Source organism: Palaemon carinicauda, chromosome 38, assembly GCF_036898095.1.
Source record: "Palaemon carinicauda isolate YSFRI2023 chromosome 38, ASM3689809v2, whole genome shotgun sequence".
NCBI classification, from domain to species: domain Eukaryota; kingdom Metazoa; phylum Arthropoda; class Malacostraca; order Decapoda; family Palaemonidae; genus Palaemon; species Palaemon carinicauda.
This window is the reverse complement of record NC_090762.1, coordinates 47,165,587-47,172,198: the sequence shown is the minus strand read 5'-3', so window position 1 is coordinate 47,172,198 and position 6,612 is coordinate 47,165,587.

Genomic DNA, 6,612 nt, shown 5'->3' with positions numbered 1-6,612 from the left:
TTTATGACTGCCTAACTGGTAAATCAGCATAAAAAATAAAGACATTTTAAAACAAGGAGCAAAATGAAATAACATTAAAATAGATGGTGGGTGCATCTTAGCATATGGAATTAACCGAATGGTGTCATTTACTAAACAACAGATAGAAAGGGGGTTAAGGAGTGACTTCTCCTTAGGTTGAAAAATTTAAAGGTGACTCATGAATGGCAGAGGCAAGGGACAGTGACATTGCCATAGCAGGACAGAGCCACAGAGACTGACCATATGTATGATCAGCGCCAAAGCCAGGACCAGGGTGGGCCAGGCAATAGTTGCTGATCACTCACCATCATCATTATCAAGTACGGGGTGTTCGATGTTGAACGGCCGTGGCCCTCCGCACAAAACTTCTCCATTCATACCGGTCTTGAGCCTTCCTTTCCAACTCCACCATCGTTAGCCCGCACATCTCCATGATATTGTCACTCAATCTAGTTTTAGGCCTTCCTCTCGTTCTTGTACCATAGACTGATCCAATTAGTAGCGTTCTTTCCAGAGTATTGTGTTTCCGAACCTGGTGTCCAATAAAAGTTAGTTTTTCTTTCATCCGAAATGTCAAGTAATCTTTTTTCGATATTGATCTTTTGTAGAACTTCCACGTTAGTCCTTTTCTCTCAATCCAGCTTATCCTAAGGACTCTTCTGTAACACCATAGTTGAAAACTTTCTACTCTTTTCCGATCTGTAGCTTTTTAAAACCAAACATTCTGAGCCGTATGATGCGATGGGGAAAACAAGTGATTTGAGAAGCCGCTTTTTTTGTGTTTAGAGTGATATGTCTGTTTTTCCAAACATTGCTTAGTGCGATGGTTGCATTCTTTGCAATACCAATTCTTCTTTTGATCTCTTGGGAGTCGTCTCCATTATTGGTGAAAGTTGCTCCAAGGTAAGTAAATTCAGTGACATTACCTAGGGCAACTCCGTCTAGTAGGATTTCTTGATCAGACGGGGCTTTTTGACACTTCATGACCTTTTTCACTCTCAGCTTTTACTTTGATACTAATGTTTGGAGGTCCTCCATACTTCCAGCGATTAAAACCACATCGTCGTCATATCTGAGATTAGTGATCTTTTGTCCTCCAACAGTTATGCCTCCTTCGTAGTCTTCAAGCGCATTTCTCATTATGGTTTCCGAGTAGATGTTAAAGAGGTGGGGAGAAACAATGCATCCTTGTCTGACACCTTGTCCGATGTTAAACCAATCCGTTAGGCCATAAGATGTTCGCACTGCTGCTTTCTGTTGATTGTACAGTGCTTTCAGAAGTGAGATGACATGAGGTGGAAACCCATAGAGTACATGTCGTTCCATAAGATGTCATGTGCAACTGTATCAAAAGCTTTAGTGTAGTCAATAAAACAAAGGAATATGTCGATTCCTCGTTCTCTGTTTTTTTTTTCAAGGATCATCTAGAGATTCATGATTTGGTCTCTGGTGCCTTTCCAGGACGAAATCCTACTTGTTCGTCAGCGATTTCTTCGTTCAGTTTGTTTGCCATTCTCTTAGCTATGATTTTCATGATTTAGGTAGACCTAAAAGCTGACCCAAAGTCCAATCCTTAGTTCAGTAAGATAGTGTGCTTGCACACACTAAAGAAATTACTGAGCTTGAACGTTCTCGATACCCAGTCCGACAGATCGCCAGCAAGGGCGTTTCTAATAGGCTACCCCAACTTCTAGAAAAAATAATTATATAATTTAACTTTTTCCCCGTCACAATCGCTCGCCATTCATTCCTATTTCTAGCACGCTCTCTTGCCTCTCTCACATCTATCCTCCTATCACCCAGAGCTTTCTTCATTCCATCCATCCACCCAAACGCAGTTCCGGTAGGCCCTGCTGCTGTCTCCGATGCCTTAGATGATGCGGAGGTAGCAGCAGTAGGGGATTCAGCATTATGAAGCTTCATCTGTGGTGGATAATGTGGTAGGGTGGGCTGTGGCACCCTAGCACTACCAGCTGAACTCGGTTGAGTCCCTTGTTAGGCTGGAGGAACGTAGAGAGTAGAGGTCCCCTTTTTTGTTTTGTTTCTTTTGTTGATGTCGGCTACCCCCAAAATTGGGGAAGTGCCCTTGGTATATGTATATATGTAACTTTTCACCAACCCCTACTATACTTTAGAAGGCGTCCAACAAGTCTTATGGAGTGATAGCAATTTATTTCATAAAGAAAGAAATATAGGTAATGTGAAATCTTTTATAAAAAGATGAGGGAAAATATCTTTAAAAAAATGACAATATACACTGGTATATTCACAAATAAAAATAAAAGAAACTTGGCCTAAAGGAAAGGATTAATGCTCAAATTACAACTGACAAAACTAGAGGGGCACTCAGTCAAGAGCGTGCCTTTGCCAGGCAAAGCAGTCTTATTCTGTTCTTAACTCCGCTGCGTACTTGTACTTCAGTGTATTTTCTTCAAAATCTAAAAAATTCGTCCTTGGGTCATGCCACACATGTCCACCTAGTTTCGTTGATATATGTTCAGTATTTTCTGCGTAATGTTGTTCACAAAGATAGAAATAAACTGTAATGTTATTCACAAACAAATAAATTAACTGTAAAGTTCACAGAGAAATAAATAAACAGTAATGTTGTTCACAAAAAAAAAAAAAAAGAATAAACTACCAAAATATTTGCCATTTACTTAGTATTACGATTATTTTCACAGTACTGCTGTGTATTTGTACTTTGGTGTACTTTATCCAAATGTCGAAGATTTATCCTTGGGTTTTATCCAACATGATTACCCAAATTTGGTCAAAATCGTTACAGTAGTTTTTGTGTAAAGTTGCTCACAATCACACAAATGACAACAAGAGTAAATACAACCTTGGCAAAATCTTCGTTTTTAGCTAAGACAATAAAGCCTATCTATATTTGAAAATTATAGCTGAATAATTCATGCTTTTTTCTAAATAGCCTGCCAAACCCGAGTTGGCATAAACATTAAAAAAAGCACGAGCATAAACAATAGCATTTATCTTCAGAAAAAGCAACAAACTGCAATGGTGTCATAAACCGACAGAAGATTCTTTAGCTACGTGATTCGCATGTACAGAATTCTAAAACAGAGAGAGAGAGAGAGAGAGAGAGAGAGAGAGAGAGAGAGAGGTGACAAAAGTCCAGATATCCGGTTAAAGACAGGAATTTTTGACGGTAAGTGCAATTCGTTCGGGCGAATATTAGATTACATACCAGATTTCAGCATTCTTTTCTTATCTCGCCTTTAATTCAAGTGCCGATATATGTTGTGTCTGTCAACCTCCTCTTGCACCAAATGCTATCATAATATATATATATATATATAAATATATGTATATATATATATGTGTGTGTATATATATATATATATATATATGTGTGGTGTGTATATATATATATATATATATCTTCCTCTATGTCCAGCATCACTACTCATTGTGGTTTAATTATCCTTAAGGTGCCAACGATATGTGCACTAGACTTCCTTAGCACACAAGATATGCCAAAAGCTTAGGAACCCCTTAGGATAGAAGTAAAATCCGGCACAGATGAAATATTTCAGAAATAAATACTAACCAAGTCATGGGAAGATAAAAAGGTATAAAGAATAAATTAATATAAACAATACCTGAGATTTAAGCTTCAAACGTCAATTGAAAACCTACTATGTTGAATCAGTATCGATATCAACCGGATGAAATATATCAGTGCCTCAGATTCCATGAGTTATTCTGAGACTGTTTACAACGATTCTCCAAAACACTCACTATAATCATGATAGTGAAATATATTCATCCTGGTTTATAATATACAAATGAAAACCCGTTAATTCCTTGACATACCATCACTACATTAAAACAATAATAATCATCCTAACAAAATGGGATCCACAACAAATATTGACGAGACTTCCATTCATATAAAATATAAACAATGCATATTAAAGCAAGCTTATATTTACAAAGCTATTAATTAATTTACAACAACAAACGTAGTTGCTTCTAGTCCACTACAGGACAAAGGCCACACATGTCATTATTCTTGTCTAGGGTTTGGCTAGTTATCATCACCACGTTGGCCACTGCTAATTGGTGATGGGGGGGGGGGGGGCTTTTCCCCGATCGCTCATAGCAAACCAACCTAGTATGAGTGTCCCTGACTAGTACAGATTTGCTGATCATGGCGATACACAAACCCTTTCACCACATTAAGGTTTCCCAATTCAGTAATGCCTATTTCACCTCATCGCTATCTCTCATCATCTACCCAGCAGCTTCTTGTAATTTGCTCCACCCTATCACTATCATTCAGCATCACCGCCATTAACATCAACTGTGATGATGACTATCAATTAGCCCCAAGAGACGCGACTCTAAAACATTCCAAAGATAAGACTTCGACTTGCGCGAGCCGTATCGTTACCTGTTATAAGCGACCTTGTCTTCAACTAGACATCCAGGGATTACTCAAACGATTCTCCTCAAGATATGTGACACTGGTCGTGTCCTAAAACGCTTTCAAAATATCATTTGAGTCTGCTCTTGAATTTCTTTAAAAAATACTATGCTTAACTGAAGCACCTGACCCAGAGTAATATTATATCATTATTATCATTATTATTATTATTATTATTATTATTATTATTATTATTATTATTATTATTTCTATCATTATTATTGCTAGCCAAGCTACAACCCTAGTTGGAAAAACAAGATGCTATAAGTCCAATGGCTCCAACAGGGAAAAATAGCCCAGTGAGGAAGGGAAATAAGGAAATAAATAAACGATGAGAAAAGATTAACAATAACTTATTTTAAAAACAGTAACAACATCAAAACAGATATGTCACATATAAACTATAAGAACTTATGTAAGCCAGTTCAACATAAAAACATTTGCTGCAACTTTGAACTTTTGAAGTTCTACTGACTCAACTACCGATTAAGAAGATCTTTCCACAATTTGGTCACAGCTGGAATAAAACTCCTAGAATACTGTGTAGTATTGGAGAAGGCCTGGCTATTAGAATTAACTGCATGCCTAGTATTACGAACAGGATAGACAGAACAATTACTTAACCAATTAAGTAATAGTGCAATAAATCAATCATTAAATAACAGTTAATCAAGTAATATAACACGATTTATGTTCTTTTATTTTTTTCTCCTTCAGCATTAAAAACTCCATAGTTTTCAACAAGGTTATGCAATGGGAAAATATAAGATATTGAGAAAGGACAAAAATCTTTCACAAAAAACACTACTATAATCCCTCCTTAGCCTTTAAAAATACTTTCTTACTCAAATGAGAAAAAAAAACAGCAACTATAAAAAAATAATACTAACGTGAAGAACAAGGGTGATGAGAAAGAAGGAAAATGACGACGTAAACGAATATCCCAAAGGTATTCAACATACACATACACACATACCAAGCTGCACTTTCATGACTAGCCAGGTTACCAAGAGCATCATTTAGAAATCATTCCTCCTTCCCATCAACATAACCTTGAGCCTTGTTGTTACCCGTGCACCAGCACCTTGTTGCTGTGACCTATGCACGATTGATCAATTGATATGGAGTTTTCTGGCATCCTGACATCATACCTGTGCACAAATACTTAGGTCTTGTTACCTGTGCACAAGCTCCTAGTTGTTATTACCTGTGCACAAGCTCCTAGTTGTTATTACCTGTGCACAAGCTCCTAGTTGTTATTAGCCTACCTGAGCACAAGCTCCTAGTTGTTATTACCTGTGCACAAGCTCCTAGTTGTTATTATCTGAGCGCAAGCTCCTAGTTGTTATTACCTGAGCACAAGCTCCTAGTTGTTATTACCTGTGCGCAAGCTCCTAGTTGTTATTACCTGTGCACAAGCTCCTAGTTATTATTACCTGTGCACAAGCTCCTAGTTATTATTACCTATGCACAAGCAACATCAGGACGAAAAAGAAAACAAGAGGGGGAGCAACTTTGATGGTAATGCACCAACGATAAAATGTGTTCTCGAAGCATTGAGATTAATTAAGAACGATATCTAGTATATAGAAATATTGGTAAATAATTGGATCTATATTTTTTCAAAGGAAATAAACACAACGGATGTAAAACTCAGTTCATTTGTTTTACATGAAAGAGATTTACTTGTACTAACTAGCGATGCAAATGGCTTCGATATTCCTGACTTTATCAAAGGGAAAGCATAGGAAAGGGTAACTGATAAAGTAAGGGAATGTATCAGAAGATATGATAACTAGTCAAAGAAATCCTTAAATATAATAGGTAAGCAATTAACCGTTTCATGAAAAATAAACTCTAAAATCTCCCGCGGGACGATTTGATGCCTTAAATTTTGATAAATTATTAAAAAAGTGAAATATTTCCGAATGCTGATACCGGGATTATGAATAAACAAACATTTCATTAAAATAATATAAAAAATATTGTAACAATACCTTAACCTTACGCCAAAAATACCTTAAGGGAAAAAGAAAAAGTAAATTTTATATAAAAGTACATTTCTTGCCACTTAGCACATTCAGAATTACAGTGAGATAGAAATCAAATAAATCACTAAGTTCTTCCATCTAAATTTC